At 40.7% G+C, this 25,219-nt stretch overlaps 1 protein-coding gene across 2 annotated transcripts in view; it reads right to left on the bottom strand.

Annotated features, from left to right (window-relative positions):
• Nucleotides 1-25,219, bottom strand: part of stau2 (staufen double-stranded RNA binding protein 2) — a 103,613-nt gene that overhangs the window by 4,014 nt on the left and 74,380 nt on the right. The gene's annotated exons all lie outside the window — the stretch shown is intronic.

Below are 25,219 nucleotides of genomic sequence, written 5' to 3'. Positions count from 1 at the left end.
CTGAAATCTCATTTTACTTTTCCAAGGAGACACAAGTAAACTAGCAGTCTGTGAGTGAAAGACTTTCAAGACTTGTATGTGAGCAGAATGATTTTAAATTTAATTCTGGATTTAACAGGGAGCCAGTGAAGAGAAGCCAATATGGGAGAAATATCCTCTCTCTTTCTAGTCTGTCAGTACTCTCACTACAGCATTTTGGATCAACTTAAAGCTTTTCAGGGATACAGTAGTCCAGTTTAGAAATGATAAATCCATAAACATAATGTTTCTCAGCATCACAGAGGGACAGGATGTTTCTAATGTTAGAGATGTTGCGCAAATGGAAGAAAGCAGCCCTACATACTTGTGCAATATGTGCATTGAAGCACATATCCTAGTCAAAAAACGACTCCAAGATTCCTCACAGAGGAATGTGAGAAATTCCTCAAGTTTATGCCATCCAGACCAAGTAATATGGTTAGATATCGTGTTTCTTGGGCCTAGTACAATAACCTCTGTTTTATATGAATTTAGAAGCAGGAAATCATAGATCATCCAGGTCTTTATGTCTTTAAGACCTGCCTGTAATTAAACAAATTGGTCTGTGTTTTCTGGCTTCACATATAGATAAAGCTGGATATCATCTGCATAGTAATGAAAATGCATGCTATGTTTTCTAGTAACACTGCCTAAGGAAAAAATATCAATCTATATGTCTACACGAGTGATCACTGTTGGAGATACTAACACTTTGTGTCTAAAAGTACACATATTATCTGTCTGAGGAGGAACTTGTTCTACTGTTTTGTCTCTGAGCAATTATCTGTGATGGTGCTGGAGAGATGAAGAAAGACAATTAAAACTGAATTAGTTTTATATAATTAGATTTACATACCTAAAATGAAAAGAAATATAAAGACAGGCCAAACACAACAAAACCAAATGGGATGGAAGTCAGCTGACTCACTCCACCACCTTATAGCTCAGTTACACTTGAGTAAAACTTGAAAGGCAATTTTAATGTCCCTGATAATTCAGCAAATTTCATCACCCAGTGTATCCAGTTACACTTCTTTCATATACTTTAACATACTATAAAAACTCATTGTAACAAAGAGGAAAAATCCCAACAGTTTCACTTTATTATTCAACACACATCTGCTATGACAGTGGCCTAAGCTAGCCAGGACCCGTTACACTTCATCACTGGTTAATCAGAGTCGAGATAAGACACAAGTGGTTTTGCGCTCTAGATGAGTGAGATGTGATGACTGGCTGAGTTTACCTCATTATGAAGCCCACCAACGTCACTCAGTACTTTATTCTCATAATAAATTAGCCATTCTCCTCACAAGGATATCTGACTGAGAGGCATTTTCTCTGATAGTCCAGAATAGACAGACAGAGACGTCTCCATGTGAATACCCATTTGTATTTAAGCCATATGCAAGCGAGAGGAAACATTAATCATGCTTTAATCCTGAGAAAATATGAATCCCAGTACATGCCATATCACTATGTCTCCATGGAATGCAATATGCCCAGAAGGCTGTTACAAACTATTATCTGTGTGCTTGTGTCCAAAATAATTTTAAAAGTGTTTCACTTCAAACTATGAGAAACATAAACCAGGAACTGTAATTTATGACTGACAGGTGCAAGGGTCAAAATCTGGTTTGTATCCATCAAATTGAGGGGAAAAAAATCTGTGATGCGTACAGGTACTAAAAAATCTACAACGCTAATAGCTGAACTGATGTAAAAAATTGATACTGCTGAGTTACTACTTATAGGCCCTTTCTCCAGAGACACAGAAATCAAGTGAAGCCCTTCTGAGTCTGTAGCAGATAATTTATGGTTCGGGTTGGGCTATGTGTGTTTTTTTTACTCTGTGAGCATCTGACAGCCAACAAAGATTTAGAGGTAGAGTATACTTGAAGAGATTTAAGGCGAAAACCGCCCAGAACATGACAGATGATGGGATTTTTTCACAATTACACTTTTAATAACCACAGATGATACCAGGGGAACGCTGCTGTAATGCTTGTGATGATTTGTTTTATAAATATGCAGTTACATGTCATTTTACAATGGTCAAGGTTGTCCACATACTGAAGTGGGAAGTCATCAAGATAAGAAGGTAACCAGTCAGATTCATCTAGCAGATATTATCAGTATCATTCCTGATCACAAAAACAGGGGCAGATATCCTGTTTTCTCACATGACAAATAACTTGAAATCAGCCTTCCCATAAACTTCTTTTTTGTTGTATTTAAGCAACCAGATTGGGACCATTTTCTCCCTGAGTAAATAGCTAGAGACCATCTGTTGGAGTGGGAGGGGTGCTGGTGGTGGGGTAGGGGCTAGAGATAAACAGCCATAAATCAGGGGGCTTGACAGTGGCAGCGTTGCTGATATACGACAGGCAGGCATAAGGCACAGCAGCACAGTGAAGGACACGGAGCCTAAGACAAACACTGGGCCTATCTGTGGGAATGGCAGCCAGTGAAATCATTATTTTTCTAATGTGATAAGTTGACCATCGTTAGAGTCAGTCGCTACACTGATGCATCAACACAAGGAGACTGTGTTTAGTCTGAGGCCGGGAAACGCAAGGTGGAGGTGTTCCATCTCTGCCATGGAGCAAAGAGACAGTGAGAGGCGGGTGAGGAGACAATGAGGAGGATGCTGTGCCCCAAGCCGTTGACAAATGGAAGAGGACAGCAATGATTTTTGAATTTGAAGCTTAAAACTAACTAACTAGAAAATTGTTTAATATCCTCTTAAGTCTCTGTCTGCTTTCCCACTCCCACATACCTCGCAATAGCTTCAGTGGTGTAAATATTTGGTTGTGAGTTTGAGAAAGTTAGAGCCAGGTCTAAATCCAAAAACAAAAAGGTGTGGGAAAGGCAGTTTGTCTGAAACGGTGAGATCCCCTGACAAGCATTTCTGAGTATAGCATAAGAACAGGATTACATATGATCATGGACAACACAAACTATTAGCTGTTGTTATTAAACTATGCCCTGGTCTGCTTGGACAAATGGACAACGGTGCCTATATATTTAGGAATGTAGTGTCAGAAATAAAAAAAAAACATGATGAGGAAATTTTCATCCCTTGGACCCGAGCCGAACCTCACATATGAAATGTTTAATATGCCATGTGTAGCCAACTTTAAAACAAACAAACAAAAGCCAAAAACAAGATCACAGTTTTTGCAAAAGCAACGTGCTGACACAGAGCCCCCCAGCAGGAAGTAACAAGCATGAAGTTCTACATACAAGTTTACCTTTTGTTATAGCATGTACAATTCTAGTAATGATGCACGGATCAGCCCAACTTCAGTTGGGTTGGGCTGATCTGCAAATCAGAGGACACATACTGCATTGGTGCCTGGTAACTGTTTGTTGTGTCGTATCAATTTTTGGCTGGTAAGATGTTATAAGATGGTTTGAAAAAGAGCTTAAAGAGTTTTAATCATATATTTATTTATGACATTGGCTAACTGGGTAAATGATCAATCCCAAGAAAACAGCATTATACTCTTTTTACCTCACAGTCATAGAGATGTAAAACACTGGTGTCTCCTGTGTACTTTCTGCAATTACTAAACATCCTGTGCATTGTGTGTGTATTTCCATTCGGGTGTTCTTCAAATGTTTGGACGTTTGAAGCACAGTTTGTCGAATCTACAGGGAAACCACTCCAGTTATTCCAGTTATTCCTCTTTATTTGCTCTAGCTTTAGATAACAAGCCAGCACCCATCATTAATGCAAGCCTGGTAGCCAACCTGAAGAACCCCAAAAGCACTTCACACATGAGCTCATCCATCTATCTATCTAGCAGTCCCGAGTTCAAAGGCTTAGACAAACACTGGTTGAATGTGACAGGTCTGAGGAGGATCTGTAACCGTGGCTGAGCTCCTGATGTGGAGTGACAAGGGTGGCTCATTTTTCTGGGCCTGCTGCGCTCTTAATAGCTTCACCGACAGAGGCTACGCTTCCATCAGCGGCTTAGCCAAACAAAGTTCAAGTCCCAGAGGAGTCTACCGCATCAGCATGTCAGATCTGATGGATCGTTGGATCACATTGACCCTGACAAATCAGACCCCTGTATCAGCTCTCACTACTAGACAACTGAGTTTCAGAGAAGCAATATAGACAATCTGGGGAACAAAGAGAAGACACAGCAGAATGCTGAGAACCAGGGATCAGCGTTTTCAGACTTTGAATCTCCATCACTTCATTCTCTGACCTTTAGCAGCCATCAAAGACACCAAGGAGGCCCCAATTAGGTGAAGACCACCAGCATATCATTCAGTCTTGCATGTTTGCTTTCTGCACGTATTCTGAAAGAAAACATTTGCCTAGTTTTTTTCATTCTGTTGGGTTATCAGATAAGATCCTGTTTATGCTCTACAGAAGGCAAGATGACAGTCCAGTCATCAGTACACTCTGAGATAATCCACAGAGTACTGAAGTGTCTCCCTTTTAACCAAGAAAAGGCTTTGTTCTGGTTCTGTGCAGTCCAGCACAAATAACCCTTTTCTAATCTCAAGTCCATTCTATGAGAATCAGAGTCAACCACCCCTCCCCTGCAGCTGAGCCACAAACCACACCCCACCACACTCCCATTCTCACTTTGATCAGGCTTCATTATCTAAACCAGGGGTCCCCAATCCCAGTCCACGAGGGCCTGTGTCCCTGCAGGTTTTAGATCTCACCCTGGGTCAACACACCTGAATCACATGATTAGCTCATTATCATGCCTCTGGAGAACTTCAAGACATGTTGAGAAGGTAATTTATCCATTTAAATCAGCTGTGATGGATCAAGGACGCATCTAAAACCTGCAGGGACACCGGCCCTCGTGGACTGGGATTGGGGACCCCTGGTCTAAACCATGTGTCATTTAAAAGGAAAAAACACAAATTCTTCCTGTTCTTAAGACTACAATCCACCCCAAGCTGCTACGCCAACATGCATACCAAAATAAAACCCATTAAGCGTGAGAGACTAACCTGAAATGAAACCAAAACTGAAATCATTCATGAGCTGCTCGACAAATAATAATAATTATGGGCAGAAATTGGAGCGCTGCATCGCTTACAGGAACAATATTAGCCAAGACACACTTCCTCACTTCTACCAAGTACCACTACACACACCCCTGTTATACACAAACCACAGCATTGTTACACAAGCACTTCCAGTTTCATTGAAGAACTTGAGACTGCGATGGGGTGGACGAACTGTAACTCAAACTGTTCGCTTTTGTTTGTTCAATAGTGCAATAACCCTTCATCCTCTCATCCCACAAAAAAACATGCCCAATCTTAGTAATGCTTCAAAATTGACGACAGGTGACTGTTCTGGGGCTGCTATGAGATGGGGACGCAAAGAACATAAAGGGGATGCAGGACAGCTGCTGATGAAGATGATCTAAGGGATATCCACTAGACTAAACAATGACCAGAGTGGATATCAAACAGGGTGTTTTACAGGGAGGACCTGGGAAGTTGAGAAAATGAGTGCGCTCATGTCGGAGAAGTTCTGAGGCTGGATATATTGTTCTGTAGAGGGTTTGTTCTGTTTTCAAAAGGCCACATAAAACCTTGACAGTGCTCCCTTTTTTTGCGCTCATTCCTCAAAGCAGAAAGAAATATGAGATACCCGGGAAGAGAAAACCCCAGCCATCTTTTTTTGTCCTTTGTTAACCCTGTTGTTACCATCATGTCATCACGTCAAACCTTCCTCTGATCTCCAATAAATTCTGTCAGATATACTTTGCAGACCCTCTCTTCTCTTTTTCTTAAATATCTGCCATCTACTCCTCGGCTTCATCTCATCCCTTGGCTTTCGTTTTCCGCTAAATTCTTTCCTTTTTCCTCTACCCACATCAAAACCCTGGACAGGGATCACTGGAACATTCCGGGACAGCTCGTGCAGAACACCTGTGTGTGCATGAGGGCTGGCAGTGTATGCTTCTATTTGTTAATGCGGTGTGATATGTACATGGATTCTTGAGTAACTACAGAGAAAATGTATTCAGATCCACACACCAAACCTCTTCCTCACTCTCTCTCCAGATTTCACATCCTTTCCCACATCAGAGGCATGAATAAAAGAGGCAGTGTGTGCCTGGCAGTGGCCTAGCTTCAGCCTGATATGATGTTAATTCCTCTGAAGTAGCACTTCATGTATGTGGGTTTGCTTCTTTCCAACAGTGTAGCAATTGTGATGTGACAGCTAAAAAAAACCTTCTCTATGAGGAATTCAATTTGATTTCTCCGTACGACTCGGTCACATGTGCATGCTTCCACATTATGCTGATCTGAATTCCGGGAGTGGATAGTGTTTCCCTTTGTGCATCTTCCAGGCGTGATATTAGCCCTGAGGACTGGCTGAGCTAAGTTAGCGGATAACGGCTGTGGGGCTCCCCAGGGGAGCAAGCCTCTGCTGACATGGGAAGCCATAAATAAGGGCCCGGGGCGCAGCACCATGTCATGCGTCATTTGGGCCAGAGAGGCCTGCTTTATCCCCTTCCACCACCGCGCTGCTGAGCATGGCACCTCCTAGGGCGTAAATACAAAACATATGGGCAAAGGGCGAGGGGCAGAATCACCTCAGCATACCATACTTCTGCCTTGTCAGCAAAGCATCTTAGAGGATAAGCAGATACAGACGGGCTCTGTGATAAGACTGAGTTAACTTTGCCACGATATAACTTTTCAAGGAATTTTATCACTGGGCTCAGTTATTTTTGATACGATAACATTACATCAGCAGAAGCCGCATGAAGCAGATAAAACTGCTAGCACTATTTTTAAACTGTTAGCACTATCCAGCCTGTATGAACCGTTCAGTATATATGGCTTGCAAAAGAAGAAAGAATTATATTATTTAGTATTCTGCTAGAATTCTTTATTCTAACATTGTGCATGCATACATACATATAAATAGAGAACAGATTAAAATTTTAACTGGAAGTCACAATTTTCCTTAAAAACATAAAAACACCAGTCAGTTGCATTTCTGTGCTGTTGTGTGTAGTATACCAGTCCTTTGCCTTCACTATAATCCAATCTAGGTCAATGATGGGGCGATCGTGGCTCAAGAGTTAGGAGTTCGCCTTGTAATTGGAAGGTTGCCGGTTCGAGCCCCGGCTCGGACAGTCTCGGTCGTTGTGTCCTTGGGCAAGACACTTCACCCGTTGCCTACTGGTGGTGGTCAGAGGGCCCGGTGGCGCCAGTGTCCGGCAGCCTCGCCTCTGTCAGTGCGCCCCAGGGTGGCTGTGGCTACAATGTAGCTTGCCATCACCAGTGTGTGAATGTGTGTGTGAATGGGTAGATGACTGGATATGTAAAGCGCTTTGGGGTCCTTAGGGACTAATAAAGCGCTATATAAATACAGGCCATTTACCATTTACCATTTACCATTTACCAATGATAAGCAACTGCCATCAAGAGTCTCTGACACAGCAGAGAAACTTACATTTCCAATAAAATGAAGGTAGGGACACATTTTCAGTGAGAATGGTTTACTCAAGAGAACCTGTGTACGTCTGCCAAATTACTCAGTGATTGTTAATGAAACACTGACTAAATTCTCCTTTGGATGAGACACAGAGCGTGTGGAATGCATTAGTGACGGGACTACTGCCTGTGAAGATACTCAGTCTGTCAAAAAAACAGCCTCAAGGCCGGTGACTCACCAACCTGACCACTGACTAAGATGAAAGTTCCCTAAAACGTAGATGCCTTGAATTTTTATGGAGAAAAAACCACCATACAGACACAACCTGGATAATGAGACCATCTGGATGGACTATTCTTTTATGATTCATTCAATGAACTGAGATTATTTGATTCATAATGTTAATGGCATGCCTATGTGGATGACACAAATAAAAAAAACCTCTGATTGTAAGTCTTTCAAAGTACTGGGAAGTTGAGATTTTCATAAAATGTCTTTCTCAAGTTCCTTGTCTGGGATTATAGTAAAGTCATGGTGGGAGGCTTGGAAAACAGCACCTAACCATCCATTTCTATCAGGTTTCCCCGCTGACTGCAAAACAGAGTTACATCACCCCGTCTCCACCTGCAGGGATCCACCTTTCTATGCCAGAGGGAGCAGCTTCTATAATCCTGGACAATTGGACTCAAATTGCTCTGGGGAAGGCACAAAAAGCGGTGGGAAGGAAAGCCAGCCTTCAGGCACTCGCTCTCTTATCAACGCAGAGATAGTGATCGGCCCCAAGAGACGTCCCATTTCTCTCTTTTCTGCGGGCTAATCTACCTTTCCTTTCGATCTGACTGTCAAAGATGGATCCTTTCAACAGCTGTCTCCCTGCCAATTCTCAGTGTGTGGGTTTTAAAATGACAAACTCACACTGTTTGCTTGGTGATGAAGTGCACAGACAAGTTAAAGTGGGCAGTGGTACGAGGGTGGGGATGCAAATGTAATAGTTGTGGTTGTTGCTACACAACCAAAGGAAAAAGACCTTTCCTACGTGCAGGGTGGAAGCTCAAACACAAGAGGTAGGATCCAAGGTCTTAATCGCATCCACAATTTGCATAGATAATAACCTTAGCAGAGATACCACATGAAACAAATCAATCTCTATTGAGGATATCAGGGTGGATGTCAAAGAGCATTGCTCGCTGTTATCAGCCCTCCCAATTTAAATTGTAGTCCAATTATTTCTTCATTGTGGGATAAGTGATAGAAGCTAATATCCTGTTTGTATTAAAAATGGTTCAGACAAATGAGAAGTTGGGTAAGATGAGTCATCAGGACAGTAACTTCATGCAAGTTAAAAACTCCTATACCTTGAGTTACGAAATTTTTTTAACAGTTTAGGAACAAAAAGAGAACTTGAGTGCAAGACTGATAGAGACTTAAAGTTATTAATCATCCCAAAACCTAAATATAGTTATACTGTGACTCATTCTAAAGCATTACTCTTTGAATTTACACCCAAAACATTAAAAGGTTATATTCATTGTGTTTGTTCTCGACCTCATTTTACATTTTTATCTAACTGAATGCTTGGCACACATAAAGTGATTATAGCAGTTGACTAACAAGCATGCAGGTTTAGTTTAGTTTATTATTACACTCATTTGGCTTGTCAATGAACCTGATCATTGCTGTTAATCACACTATCTATTTTGTTCCGACGCAGATCGGTCGGGACAGTTAATAGTTAACTGTTAATGCAGGAAAACAACTCCAAGTTTTTTTTGTAGAGATATAGGAGATAAAGGTTTGTTGAGCATTGCATCCATTTACTTGACTACATGAGCTCTTTAGAAATACAAAAACTATTAGAGAAAACAAATGGTAAATGGCCTGTATTTGTATAGCGCTTTACTAGTCCCTAAGGACCCCAAAGCGCTTTACACAATCAGTCATCCACCCATTCACACACTGGTGATGGCAAGCTACATTGTAGCCACACTGACAGAGGCGAGGCTGCCAAACACTGGCGCCACCGGGCCCTCTGACCACCACCGGTAGGCAACGGGTAAAGTGTCTTGCCCAAGGACACAACGACCGAGACTGTCCGAGCCGGGGCTCGAACCGGCAACCTTCTGATTACAAGACAAACTGCCAACTCTTGAGCCACGATCGCCCCAAAACAAGTCAATAAAAAACGTTCCCTCAAATCTAACAGCTGCATTGTCAAGTACAGCAGCTTCAGAAATATTGATAATGCCTATTTGTATTTTATACACCATACCAAGTACACTGGTCAAGGATGTTCCAGTGTCATTTACATGTAACCAATCTATCTTTGTGAAAAGGTGCTGCAGGATTTGAAAAATGTTAGAATTTAATCTTTACTTAAAAACTCCAACAGTATACCATTACATCTAACTTACTACATGAAATCTTTAAAATAAACAAATGAATTACATGAACACTTAAACAGAAATTATTTGAGTGTTTTCAGTTCGGATTTATAGCATGTTGTACTGTAGCACACAAACAGCAATGGTCAATAACTTGTCCTAGATTTCAAAGACCAGAACACATCAGTAGGATTAAATAAACTGGTACTATGCTAATTTAAGTCAAATTTATGAAATTCAGATTCCAATTAGTTCATGTAAATGATCGTGTGTTGAAACACATAAATTGGGGTTTACAGGTCTCTGTGCTAGCACCACGAGTTTTCATGTTATACAAGCTTCATTTTGGCAAAATTATTAGCGAATAGCTTCCACTGCTATGCAGACACAATGCTGTGAAACATTTGTGAAAGAATAGGTCTTTCTAAAAAGGTCACTGAATTCCACTGAAGTATTGTAACAGGATGCTTTCATTGCAATAAGCCAGTCTATAAAATTTCTTCATTTGTAGAGCTTCCATGATCAACTGTATTATTGTGAAACAGAAGAGTTTAGGAGCCACAGCTACTAAGCCACATAGCGGCAGACCATGTAAAGTTATAGAGTCTCCAAACGTTCAGGCCCACAGCATGTAAAAGTTGTCATGCTGACTCAACAACCTTGTCTGGCATTAACATCAGCACTAAACCTGTGGGCTGGGAGCTTCATAGTGTGGTTTTCCATAAGGGCTATGCCATATTATACTGACTGTGATAATACTGGTATAAATTTTTACATGATATAAAAGTATCATATCACCTTCAGTGTTTAAGTCCCCCAGTGTGTGAGCTAATTTAACAACCTCCAACAGACAATGCTTTGCAAAATTTCCTCTAAATGTGGAATCAACAACAATTGAGGCAAAAACAAACTGTCAACTACAACCAGGCTATGAAGGAGGCCACACTAGGAGCTACTGATGAGCGACTCAAAAGTAAACAAATGACTCAACCAAGCATCACTAGCTTCACTTGCTAGGTGGACATCATTTAGGAAGAGTAACCAGTGCAGGGAAATTACTGATGCAGTTAGATTGTAAAAAAGCACAGCTTTAAGCAGCTGGCTAAAAAGTCTGACCGAAGATACGAATTATTTTTCAGTGTTATGATTGAAAACATTGCACAGGCTCCTGACGAGTCACAAGGTTAAGTTACTTTAGTTACTTAACTAAAGCAGCGGTCCCCACACTTTTTGGCGCCACGGACCGGTTTATGTCCGCTAAAAACTATTTCAAAAATAACGCTAAAACCTGATAAAAACCCTGAAAACCATGAATTTCACACCCGAGCCTCAACTCACGCGGCCTGGTACCAAACGACTCCGTGGGCCGGGGATTGGGGACCGCTGAACTAAAGCATTAAGCAGTTATTCTTATACTTACTACGTAAAATGTCTGGGGCAAACAGTAACTGTGCTACTTTTGACTTCTGCTGTATCACTAGATATATTGTTGAGTCACTACTACTGCACTATAAGGTTTACTGCTTTATACTGCTTACTGCTACCGGCACCATGTGGCAACAAATTCCCATTTTGAAATAGCCAGTGAGTCATCAGTGACAGAAGCTCATTTACTCACACTTTAAATGTTGCTGCCTGCACCCCCACCCCTGACCACATCGTAAGAAATACTATTATCGCAAATGTTCTTGAAATATTGTGATATAATTTTGAGGCTCACCCCCAGTTTCCATGAATGAGCATCTCCTGTAGTCGTAACGACTAGGTGGCCCAGTACTTTTGCCCATATAGTTTATTTATGTAAGAGACCAAAATAAAGCAAATCACTTACTACAACTGAATCCAAGTGACATACATTTTGTCATTAGTTGGTGAATATGAGGATCCGTGTTGATGTCTGCATGTCTGCCATTTTTGGGGGGATTGTGTGGACTCGATCGTAGAGACTTTACAACGCACCAACTGCGCATGTGCCCCTGCCAACAACTTTGGCCGTCATGTGTCAAGCTGTTGGTGTGTCAGAGTATAATCAAAACTTTAAAATTATGCTGAAAACTGTCGATTGTGACAAAACTGACACACTGATATTTAATATTATCAAAAATTCCCAATAGTTCACAGATAGCCAGTCATTGATGAGGCTTTCTCAGTGGTTGTATACAGGAAATTGTTCTGAAATGGTGCTACATACATTAGAAAAAAATGATTTTTAAGCTTTATAACTTGCTGCCTTTTCAGGAGAAGCTTGTAGGCGTGAATATTAGCAGTATATGAAAGGGTTAAGATACAGAGTAGAAGATGTGCTTAGGCTATATAGTGACAGAAACCAGCTGTATGTAATAATCCTCGACCCTCCATCATGAGCCTTTTTATATTTTTGTGTTAGAGACAGCAGTGTTTATGCGGATACATGTTTGCTGGACAAGGACATCCGGTAACAAGAGAGGACATGGAGTCAGACAGCGTTTTACACATTCTTCCTCTTGTCTCTTGTGCTTTGTTGCTCCCTCAGCTCCTTTTTGGACTTTAATCACCTACTACACACAAGGGACCCATCTTTAAAACCTGTTGTGCTGCTTTATAATTTGCAATGGATCCCCACAAAGCTGGTGAGTGTTTTTCATTAGAATCATAAGAAGAAGACAGACATTTTTATCTTACACTAAAATCCAAAGAAATACTGAGCTGGGCCTGAAACTCACTGTGTGACAGGAGCGACTGAGACCCATCATGCCTTAGCCCTTCATGTGTTATGAAAACCCTACTTTGTTCCTATGGCAACTGGCAGTGTGTATTGAGAAGACAGATTATGTATAAGGCATGTTTACAGAAAACAATAAATTCCAGCATGCTTATATCAAGAGGCAGGCTTTCCCTAAAAGGCTGGTTTTCTGATGAATTGGTTGAGGGGCCACATAAACTAGCCAAAGATGGAACTAGAAGAGAATAAAAGACTTTTAAATGTTAGCCTAATGCATCTGCCAAGTTAGCATATAGCTGGCAGGCCTGTCACAAACAACATGAAACCGACCTCTACAGAAAAAAAACAATGTTATGGACTCCAATTGCAAGCACATACATGAGCAAAAGCCAAACACACAGTAGGTGACGTAATAAGCAAACATAGAATAGCCTTACACACAACATAAAAGCAGCATGACACAATGTTTTCCAAAGGGAAGGGATTTCTATGTCTCTGTTTATCCCTATCTGTATATGTATAGTATACCGTCATGGTAAAAAGAAAGTACACCCTCTTTCATTTCTAAGGTTTTATGTGTCAGGACATAATAAAAAACATTGTCTGGTCTTTACAAGTTAAAGTTGGGTAAATACTTCAGCTGAACAACAACATGCACTGCACTTTGACATTATTTGACAAAAAACTAAGCTAAAATGCAGCTGTAGGTGAAAAACTAAGCACACCTTTACTGCTTCAATAGAAATTATGGTAAGCAGATGCAAGGTGCTGCTAGATCAGACAGTGCAATGCTTAGAGAAATTGCAAAAGACCCAGGAACTAGATCTTAGACTTTACAGGCCTCATTGAGCTTGTTAAATGTTAAAGATAAGTATGGCTTGCTTAGGAGGGTTGCCAGGAAAAAGCCTCTTTTCTCTAAAAAGAAGCAGCACGGCTAAGGTTGGTAAAGTTGTGTCTGAAGAAACTACAAAATGTCTTTTGAAAAGATAAGACCAAAGTAGAAATGTCTGGCCACTCTGGGCATAAATCATGCAACCACAGCAAATCTGCATTAACACCTCACACCAACGGTAAATAAATAATAATAAGATAATTTTTATTAGTGAAAACCTCAGATCTGTGTGCTTTTTTCCCATGCCTGTATATTGCACCGATACTTGGTGGATAAGTACAACACTAGAATGTAATTTGGTTAAAATGTGAACACTGTAAATGTTTTGCTTAGTCACAAACTTCCTTAAAATGAAGCTTTTCATAAAATAAAGAACACAATTAAAAGCATTGTCTGGTATAGCCAAACTAAATAAGTCTATCAGTGTTAACTTTTATGCAGCTGCACAATACAAAGGCTATAATCTGTTATTCGTTATCAACGCTTTGATCTTGCCCATTAAATGAAAGTGAGGACTTATCTGTGGGCAAGTTTTTATGAGCAAACTCACACATTTTTACAGCATGACAAACAGACAGTAAACACCAAGACTGTGCTGTGTTTTTATGTGTATTAAGACACAGCTAATTAGATGGTGAACAGTAAAACAGTGAGTAGAATCGTAAAACAGGGAGCAGAGACAGGTCTGAGTGAGGGATCAGGTACAAGTAACAGACGTCAGAGTCAGGACACAGCAGGCCACTGACAAATGATCGAGGTAGGGTTTCTCATTTGTGCTGTCTTCTCTGTGGTGAAAATGTAAATAACAGACTTTCTTATGTAAAAAAGACCCCTCCACCCCCTTCACCAAGTACCCCTATCCCTCTATTCTTCTACTCCTGTCTTCTCCTGTGCAGTGGTTGGTCCCATGAAGCAGGGGTCAAGGTACTAATGGAGGACCTTGTGGCCTTGTGTGCCTCTGGAAACACTTCCCCCCCTCCACCACCACCAGCAACACTCTCTGCTCACTTATAAATCAAGTAGGCTTCATTGAGAGTGTCAGGGTCCTCTGATGTCCTAGCTATGTCTCATTTCAAAGTCCTTCTGAAAGCTCACACGGTTCCACGTTTACTCACTGGACACAAGGGAGAAGTGTACGTGGGAGTCAGTGTGAGACTCAAAGAGAGAAAGACAGACAGAGAAGCAGAGAGCAAAAAAAAAGGGAACGAGTTTGGGTTCAGAGAGAAGGAGAGGGAAATCAGGAATAGAAGAATGGAAGGGGTCCCTGAGGGAAAGTGGGAACCAAAAAACAAAGGTTTATGTACCAACTGTGCTGAATTAAAGCTCCTATTTGAAAGCATCTCCAATAAACCACACCAGTTTGGGGAAAGCCATTAACTGCATCACTCAAACAAGATGCGTGCATATATGTGCATGTGGGCATTTGCAAATGAAATAGATAAAACAACTTCCTCTACTGAACACACACAGTTTACAATGCACTTATAGAACTGCAATCAAAACATAATTCCCTCCCTTGTGGTAAATCGAGGTGTACATTCTGCAGAAGTACATGCAATCGCTGAGATAATAACACTGCGGTTTCCTTTAGTGGAAGTAATCACAGCAAAACACAGATGAGTAACATATGGATTTAAAATATTTTTTTCTGGACTGCAGCTTATTGTTGTAGTAAGCATTCATATACATCATAAAAGGAAACAATGAAATAATATAGTTTCTAAAGAGACACACATTTGTAAAGCGAGCATATAAGAACGCCTTTGATCAAACTTTAAAACGAATCAACAAAAAGATTACAATTAGCACTTTCTTTCATAATGGGCTAAACTGTTTGAGGTATGGAGTCTACTCCTTATAAAACATAATTCTCCAGTCACACAGTCCTACAGACCAGTTGCAACCGCCTGGCAACCACCAGTCACTACAGAAAAATTAGCATTCCCTAACTGGTTGCTCGTGGTTGCTGAAGCCTCATTCACAGAGCTGTCACTAACCCCTTGGTAACCAGCAGTTATGCCTTATCCCTTGAGGTCACGCTTGCCATCTCTCCCCTTTTACCAGCCATATAAGCAACCCAATAATATAATTGAAAGGAGAAATTAGCTACTTCTTCTTTGCATCTTATATATTTCACTGGAAAAGCACAAGTTAAAAGCTCTAGCATCAACTCTCTGGATAACGCAGATCTGTAATTCATCACTGAATAGTGCTTCATCAAATCACAGTCAATGACTGTTTCTCTTTGGCCCACTAAAACCTTTTTTTCTTCTGTTGTTAGCACTGTTTTTGTCACAGGCACTGACTCCTGTTTCTGACCATTTGCTTTTCATTTCTTTTGTTGTGCAATTTTCCATTTTCAGGACATATTGCTTTGAGTTTTCTGTCCAGATGCTTTGAGATCTTCCTTTCGTAATCTTCCCGTTTTGCCTGTACCATGTTTTAGACACAGCTGACTGGGAACAACCAGCATCTCTTGCCACACTCTGCTGGGTTTCCATCTTAAAAGAGTTGTACAACCCTTTGAGCGTTTCAGCTGACAGCTCTCTTGTTGGGGCTGTTCTTCCATTAAATCGATCAGGTGCAACAGCTTCTTAAGATATGCAAACACACACTTTTAACATCGGACTATTTTGCATATTAAGCTTTGATTTAAAAAAAATTTTCCTCTTAAAAAATGCCATAAATTAAAATCATTTTAAAAAATTGAGTTATGCTTCAATAAGCCAGACTGTTCAGCAATTAAATAACATTTTCTATCATATCTCTGAACATCCTCCAAGCATAGTACACTATCTGAAGTAGTCATTTCTAACATATAGCACACAACAGGATATAGTTCACTTCATGTTGCTAGAAAAACGAACAATTAAATGTGTAGTCTCCCGAGGGGTCCAACAGACATCACAAAGATGATACATGAGAGTATCAAACTGACATTTTCTTTCTCACATGCAGCTACATTGTGTGACCTCTAGTGAAGTCCAGAGCTGCATTGCATGTGTGAAAATGTCTTTATATAACCAGAGTCAGTGATTAACCTAGCTTAGTAAAAACAAACAAACACTGGAATATGGGGAATCAATGCTCTTCACACGTAATAAAAATTACCTAGTAGCATCTCTAGAGCAGAAAAGCAATTTCAAGGAGATGACATGTCTGTGGGAAATTTAAGGTCCCTGCCATCATGCAATCATACAGCGCTATCCATAAAAAGGAAGCTTTAACAATTTAATTATGATATAAGTTGTTAATGAGTGAGATTAAGAAATGATGGTAGATGGGGTTTTTTATCTTTAATCTCAGTCCCCATAAAATCAATAAAAGCTGCTGTATATATGTAATTCATTGCCCTGCAATTATGTTCCTTTGCATATGCATACACAAAGACATATAAGCTTTTCCCCAGCAAAAGCCTAAAGAAAGGGGTTTTCACCTAACGCTAACATGTTCCCATGCAGTCCCCCAAAATCCCAAGTGCATAATGCTGGATGTGGATGACACTGTGCTTGATTGGTTGACAACTAGACTGGAAAAGGAAAGAGTGCTACAGCGGATTTTAATGGAGAAAAAACTGTGTGAAAAAAAGCACAACAAAACATCCAAAAAAGAAAAAATACAGCATGAAAAGCCCAGACAGTGGCTGCAGTGTTGCATGCTGCATGTTCCATTGTTTTTAACACCCAGCTCAACTTCAGCTCTTTGAATGTTATAACTCCGCTCTACTCAGCAACTGGCTGATGGCTTGACAGCAGCACGAGCAAGACTAGCCCAAAGACTGGTACCACAGACTTTGTACACTGCCTCCATCGACTCTACAGGTATTTGGACCATTCACGGACTGCCAACGCTCTACCACAGCTGACAGCAGTCTTTGTTTTGCTCTTGGTGTAGCAACACATGAACCAGGTCAACCTGGAAGGTTTCTCTAACTAGAGCCTGTTATAGGCAAGAAGCTTTCCAGCTCGCAGACGCTCTTTAGAGCAGGCAGTGATAGGAAAAGACAGCAACTACACTTTCAAAACAAGAACATAGCAGTTGTCTACAAGCAAATCGTGTCATTATCTCCAGCAAATAAAAGAATGACAAAATAAAATCATAAAAAAAAGCCCTGTAGGGGAGCAGTGTGTATTCAGTAATGTCGGTAATGTTTATGGCTCTATAATTGCCTAATCTGACACAGTGACAAACATATTAACCAAAGATATCTTGTAGTCTCAGCCCTTTCAATATTGGACAGCAGTTGTGCCCGTTACCCATTATTTGTGACTTTCAAACAATTCAGTATAGAGTCATTTGAATTACCAGTAGATCAGAATCACATTAGTATTTGATCAATCAGATATTTAACTTGGTGCAGGATGCAGAGCATATGATAGAAGTCATATTGAAGAGAAAAGAGGAGGCACATTGGTTGCTAAGATGTGCAAAATAGGGGCTCATCAGCCTTAACAAAAAAGAGCGAATGCCCATGTTTCACTTGCCACTGTAGCCTCTTCCGCTCACATTTATGTAGTGACAGTGTGGTTTGCTTAATCTTTCCTTATCTCCTTTAAATGCAAAGGGCTGGGCTGAATTTGCATATAAAACAGAACACAAGTTGTCACTTGTGACTTTATTTACAGAGGAGATTTAGTAGATCACGAAGATACTGTTAGGAGGCGGGCAGGCACACACACACACACACACACACACACACACACACACACACACACACACACACACACACACACACACACACACACACACAGAAAGTGTTAAACCACAGGGGTAAGTGACACCTTAATTGTAAGTGGTGTTAACCTCCTTTGGGACTGTTGTTTTGAGTGTTTCAAAATGTCTGTTGCTAGAGGCCTGAGAATTTGTTCACATCGGGATGAGGGGGAGGTGGCTGTGGTGGTGGGACTCAGACAGACAGAATAACATTCCCCAATTGCTACGGTCATTTCCATAACTCAGTACACATCCAGACACACTGATCACCGCTAGAGGTTTAGTTATTTGCAGCTGAACACTTAAGTAGATTGGATAAAACAAATCACTGGTAATTCTGTATAAGGCAGGAGGAACCTCGACTTCTGCTCCCCCCCCAAGAAGCTGTCAACAAAACCTGAATGCCAGTAATTTCGGTAAATAATGACACAGTATTCAGTGGGAATCAAAAACAACCGTTGCAAACAAATAGGGTGTACGCATCTCGGAGATCAGATTTCATCAAGTCAGGAAAGCAACAAAGAGCATAATTACAACTCATAATACAGGTCATTGTGCAGCATGTGTGTTTGTCTATGTGTGTGTGTGATTGTATTTATGCTTGTGAGATAGACATGTATGCCTGCAATTACTGTCAGGGTGTGATATGGTTTTGGAGCAGTCCTGCGATGATTAATTCTTTTTTTCTTTAAGTCTTTTTAACCACAAGAAGTGTCGTTCCATATCAAGTCAAAGGATTTTATTTTAAATCCAGAGATTTTCCTTGAACAATAGGAGTTTGGTATATTTTGCAACTTTCCAAGGACAGGATGAGACTGACAGTTTCAATGTTGGTTTGTGTTTTATCTATGTCGTAAGACATTGGCCTGGATGGCAGTGGATGAAGAGATTAGGATGATTAATGCACATCACTGTCACAACTGTGCACCAAATGGATTATTTCCAAAGAGCTCAAATAGACAGAGGAAGGCTGAAGCTCTGAAAATGTCTTCTTGGCATCACTCTACTGCTGTGTGGCTTGTATATTAGGTCAACAAAGCATAAGTGGATTCGGTGAAACAGCTTGCATAACACAGATTATTAAACAGAGGAGAAATATTAACCTTTGAGGAGTAAAACATCACTGTGCTGCCATTAGAAAAAGGTGATGTCCCCACAGATGACACATCTCACACATTGTTACTGAAAGATTGCAGAGCAGAGGAAAAGATTAAATGCATGGTCCTTATCTTGGGGACCTTTTCAGCAAAGCGAGCTATCACTCAGTATCAAATGACATGAAGCTAATGAGCAAAAGACGCTACAAAGAGCAGTGGGTAGCCCAGCTCTCCTTTACCTCCCACAGAGGTGCCGAGTGAAAGAAGGTGCGACTGCTTTACAAACCTTTATCCGCACCTAATTTGTGTGCGTGAGAAATCACGCGCAAAACCTGACGCCCCTGAAGGCTGCAAAGTCACTGCCAAAACATCTTGCTCCTCTCACCGTGAATGTGATAATGAATCCGGCACCTTTGCTTGTTCTAAAGTAGTCACACTGGTCTGGGAGAACAATTCATTTCAATAAAAACATAAATTATTCTTTTTGACAGAATTTTGATTAAAAAGGTTATTTGCGCAAAAAAAGCCAATATATGACAGAATGACAAATCGGCTAAGAGAAAGGATCTCACTCTTAACGTTATTTGCTCTCAAAGTGTATTATATCTCCAAAACTCCAGTTTCAGAGACACTCCAAGCAATGGAACGTAATCCAGATTGGCAGGCACAGTAACACTATCTGCGAGCGAAAATTGCACTAATGCCTTTATGTGAGTGTCTAAAAATTGTACTAAAACGTGTCAAATTACTTTGTAGCTCATACCTTACTAACACGTGCTGACAGCCTGAAACGCAGGCCTTTTTAATTTTAGTTTTGGAACAGAAGTTATCATATGTTTTGCTAGCACTTGTGGGTAAACTGTGTTTCTGGACGTGCAGTCATCCATAAATGTGTTATTACTAGTACATATTAATTATTCAATTCAATTTTATATAGTGTCAAATCACAATAGTTGCCTCGAGATGCTTTGTATTTGCAAAGGTAAAAACCCTACGATAACACAGACGGCTCCTTTTTAGCAAGCACTTGGTGAAACCAGAACCAGGCTCATATATTCCCAAAGCATGGATGACGGTTAGTTCAGTGATGGTCACTAGGAAAACACTCAAATTCCCGGATAGGCTATGTAATGAAGGGCATCTGGCGTAAAAAATTGGCCAAATCAAATGCATCTGCTGTGGCGACCCCTTGTGGATAAGTGAATAGCTAACAGATTTTGTGGTTAGCACTATTCCCTCACAGCAAGATGGTTCTTGGTTCTAACCCTGAGTGGGGTGTTCTGTGTGGGCAGCCCAAAGACATTGGTGTTAGGTGAAATAGCAATTTTAAACTGGCTGTGGACATGAGGTAGATAAAATGTTTTAAAACATATAGTACAAATATGGTCTCTATTACTAGAAAATTGCTCTATTAATGGCAGTCCATTCTTTTTACTTAGATTACTTTGAAGTGAAAATCTGATTGGCCCGAGGACCATAGTGCAGCTTTTTGAGTACATTCTTCTCCACTGTAGTGGAACAAAAACAATTTGCTAAATAATGGACTAATCAATTGACCAAAAAATAAATAAATCAAAAATCAAAACAGATTAGCTTGTTTTGGCAAATCTGTGGGATGCACAATCGAATTGGAATCCGGGGAGTTGATTTGATTTGATTTGATATACCTTTATTAGTCCCACAAGGGGAAATGGGTCTAAGCCATTGCCTTGGGGCCATTTTCCAAGCCAATACAGAGCAGCTTTGTGGTTTGGTGTGTGTCTGGGGGAGCTTGAACTACAATGTTTACATTGGTGGTACGTGTCAAGGTCTCCCAGCAAAATCTTCCATGTTAAAAAGACTTATCACACATTAACTGTTGTGGCAAATGAGTTTGTAAATGATACAAGTCTACTGGAGCAGACTTGTATTGTTTACACATACATACAACTTTCTCACATAATGTCTAGAAAGGTTCAAGGTTATAGTGCATGTGTGAAAATGGCTGATGTCTACCCTTAAAAGCTTTGCTAATGTTCCAAGAGGCCACTAGGAGATATCAACAAGTCCCCTAATGGGCAAGTTCATGTTTATTCCTACTGGCGTTCTCTAGGTAAAAGACACTTGTATCTCCCATTTTCTCATTCCTTGCCTCAACAGTCTTTTGTTTGCCCAGTTAATCAGTTTCTCTGCAGTTCTTCTCTAGCCTTTCCCTCTTAATCATTTACACCTTCCTCTTCCTCCTCCATCATTCTTTCACTGCTCTTCTCTCTTCCCGTCACACTCTAATCTCCTGGTCTGAAAGGTGTTTCCTGAGGAGGGCAAGTGGGAAGACAGGCAGGAATGATGGATCGCTCTATAGATACTTCGCTTTGTCTCTCTCTGGGGTAGGGAAAGGGTGGTGATGGGTAAGGGGATAATCATGGTTTGGATACGTCTGACAGTATGAATGTAAGGTATGAGCTTTTCCTTAGCAGGATTTAGGTTCTGCAGAACCTTTAGAGGAACCTACGGGCACCACCTGTAGTAATCTCTAAATGTTCAGGTAGCTTCTGGGTGAGGGTTGTATTGCTTGATGTTGGTGACTGCTAAGACAGGTAATTTTTCTATAAACCAGCAACTGCAATAAGTTTATTTTCCACTTGCTGTTTTTGGCTAGGCACAACAATGTAGAGCTTAAGACTAAACAAAGTCCAGGTCTCATTATGTACTATATAAAGAAAAAGACATCCAACCCAAATATGCAATAGTGGTCTGCAGTGACTCGCAATAACGTAGTGTAAACAATACTTGCATTTCTAGCTGATGAGTTCTTCAACTGACCCAGTTAACAGAAGCAACAGACCAATTCTCCTGCAAGCCAAATTTTTGGATCATTACACTCAGCCGTGACTTGATATCAGCCAAATATTTATGGCGTCATTTATTTTGTTCTGAAATGACCCAAATTTTGTGTCAGGATGTTGTTTGCCAGAAAAAGCGACAAAAACACAATCGAACCAGGGTCTTCCTGGCTCAGAAACTGGTCCTTGATGGGCGACTGGCATGTAAGTATAGAATCAGGGCAGGACACTGTGTTACTCCAGCTGATTGAAATTTATCTATCTTCCTGTCATTTTTGATCACGTCACAAGTGAAACCACAACTAAAAATCTCCTTTTCTTTAGTTCCACCAAAAAAACCCTCCATGCAGGCAATCAGTTACTATACACATTTAATACGTTTAATTAAAAACTGTCTCCAGTCCTCATTCAGGTGATTGGTGTTTCGATGTCTGAGTGACAGACCAGTGTGCCCTGTGTTCTCCACATTCAGTGATTTAGGATATGTCCAGGTGCTGGTTTTGGTTACAAAACACTGGCACATAAAGAGGAGACAGCTAAGACAGATAAGCAGGGAGAAGAAGCTGTTCAACAGCTGCCAGCCTGGTTGGGTAACACTCCAGAGGACCCCCTGAGAGGAGCACAGCTTGGGGTAACGTCTGCACTGCAGTCAGGGAGGAAGACTTCAAACACAAGGCTTGTACAACCTCTGGCCCTCTGCAGCTCCCTCTCCTGCTGTTCCCCTGAGCTCCACGGGGGATCTCTGAAGACCATGCCAGCAGTTATCCTACTATCTTCCACTATACTTCGTTACTTTCAGCTTTTTTCTCCTAACTTAAACACAGTAAACATGGGTTTATAATAGTGATTACCAGCCCTTAAATGCAACCAAGAAACTATCCACTAGCACTGTAGTAAGTGTTGTATTCACTGCCTTAAAAGGCAACTTCCTTTTTAAATATATACATTTTAAAAATATAAATCAAAGTAGAGGTTTCAGGCATCTGCAGTGGTCATGCTGTAGCCTATTCCATACTCACTTGGGTCAAACATGAATCCAAGCCTTTTCAACACATTTCATGTAAACAAAGACAGGAATGTGTGTAACATTTAGAGTCCCTAAACGGGCTCCTTATAGCTCTGCCCTTTCATCCTTTGTTCCAATATCATTGCTCTGCCAGAGCACGATCAGATTCCCAGTCAATTTTACCAGAACTGTTACATTTTCTGTGGTATAAACGAACAAAAATGGTCAAGAGAGCAAGAAAACAGTGTTTACCTACTGTAACCCTGGCGTGGAATGAATTGGGAATAAAAGCACTGGCTCAGCAAATAATGAACCACTTATGCAAAACTTTGCATCACAGCTTCATGATAAATTGTTAAGGAATACCTGGAAAAACTGGTACAACTTAATAACCAAACAAATCCAGAAAAAAGTGGCCCTCATTACCTGAAAGAATGTCTGCAACACATTTTAATCCTAACAGATTATAGTCAATGTGTCACATCAAAGCAGCCAAAAAGTGCCTTTGCTGCAGGAAACCCAAGCAGTCACAGCTGACAATCTGGGAGACAGGGCTCCTGGGACCTAGGGTGGCTCAGCTGAGGACATTACTGCACGCAAAGCAATCCCACACACAACCAAATGCACATAGACACACACAAGAGTCTGGTGGCAGACAACAGTCACCCTGTCATCTTCGATTGCAGGCCACTCATGTTGGACCAGCGACACCTTACACTCAGACCAGAGGGCCTCGGCCCCCCTGGTGTCCCACTGCCGCCACAGAGGGACTGCCAGAAGAGTTAGTTCAGCTCTGAAGAACAAACACAGGAATCAGCCTGTCCAGAAAGCATGTAGTCCTATCAAAAATATGTCTAAATACAGTATGTTACGGAGCCTGTTATTTGTTTTTGGAAGTGAGATAAAAGCTGTTTGAATGTGAATTTAACCAAGCAAATCTAATTTAACTAAAATGAATTAATACAGTATAAAACCACAACACAACAACAGTCTCCTCACAGTGCTTTTTTGATCATGTAAAGACTATAGAACAATAAAGAGAAACCCCAACAATCCAATGACCCCCTGTGAGCAAGCACTTGGCAACAGTAGGAAGGAAAAACTCCCTTTTAACAGGAAGCAACCTTTTTCAGAAACAGGCTCACGAAGGGGCACCTATCTCCTACAACTGGCTGGGAGTGAGAAAGGACAAAAGACACACTAAGGAAGAGAGAGGGATTAAAATTACCTAATGATTAAATGCAGAGTGGTGAACAAACACAGAGAGTGAAAAGAGGTGAGAGAAGAAGAAACAGTGCATCATGGGAAGCCCCCAGCAGCCTAGGCTATTACAGAGTAACTAAGGGAGGGTTCAGGATCACCTGATACACCTGATCTTAATAACATGTTAATTTATCCTTGCTTTTATGTGACTTAGAAAACAGGGTTATGGTACTTTTAAAAGAATACATTATATCTGATTTCTCAGCTCATGTGTGCCTAAGCTGTTCCTCCATATTAAATAAAGGAATCTATCATTAAACCCCAATCACTAATCTTCCTTTTATTTAACACCTCATTTATGGACATGCGCTTGTTCAAAAACCTAAGTAAAGCCTGAAATGCCAGAACCATGCAAACACAAATAGAAAATGAGTACTATGGGGTTTTTTCAACTCTATTTTGTGTTTGCAAACTCCTTCATAACTGTACTCTGTATCATGCATATCTTTCCTTTAACATCATGGGCAGAGAAGTATGGAGAGGATTTCCTCTGGCTGTGGATCTTTATCAGTTACTCTGGCCTAGTAGACATAAACCTCCACCAGAGTGCGGATAACACCGCAGGAAATTCCCAGCGAGATCATAAATTGAGTCACCGCATGTCACTGTGGTAATTTTGTGTGTGCAGCAACAGAGAGAGGCTCCAGGAAAAGTTTTTTATCAGGTCTTAGCGCTGAGATTCCCAGTTCCATCTCATCAGATTTACAATCTTTAAATGTACATATTAAATTGTGAGATGAGAGTGCCTGTGAGTGGGTGCTGAGGCATTTGGCCTAGGGGACACATAGCTCACTCACTCACTTAGTAATTGGCAAATCAATCTGAATTTATGAAAGCGCATGCCTAAAATGAACTAGGAGACCTTTTACAATAACTTATAAGTAA

The sequence above is a fragment of the Astatotilapia calliptera genome, chromosome 9 (assembly GCF_900246225.1).
Source record: "Astatotilapia calliptera chromosome 9, fAstCal1.2, whole genome shotgun sequence".
NCBI classification, from domain to species: domain Eukaryota; kingdom Metazoa; phylum Chordata; class Actinopteri; order Cichliformes; family Cichlidae; genus Astatotilapia; species Astatotilapia calliptera.
The sequence above is the reverse complement of the archived record's forward strand: the minus strand, read 5'-3'. Positions and strand labels throughout refer to the sequence as shown.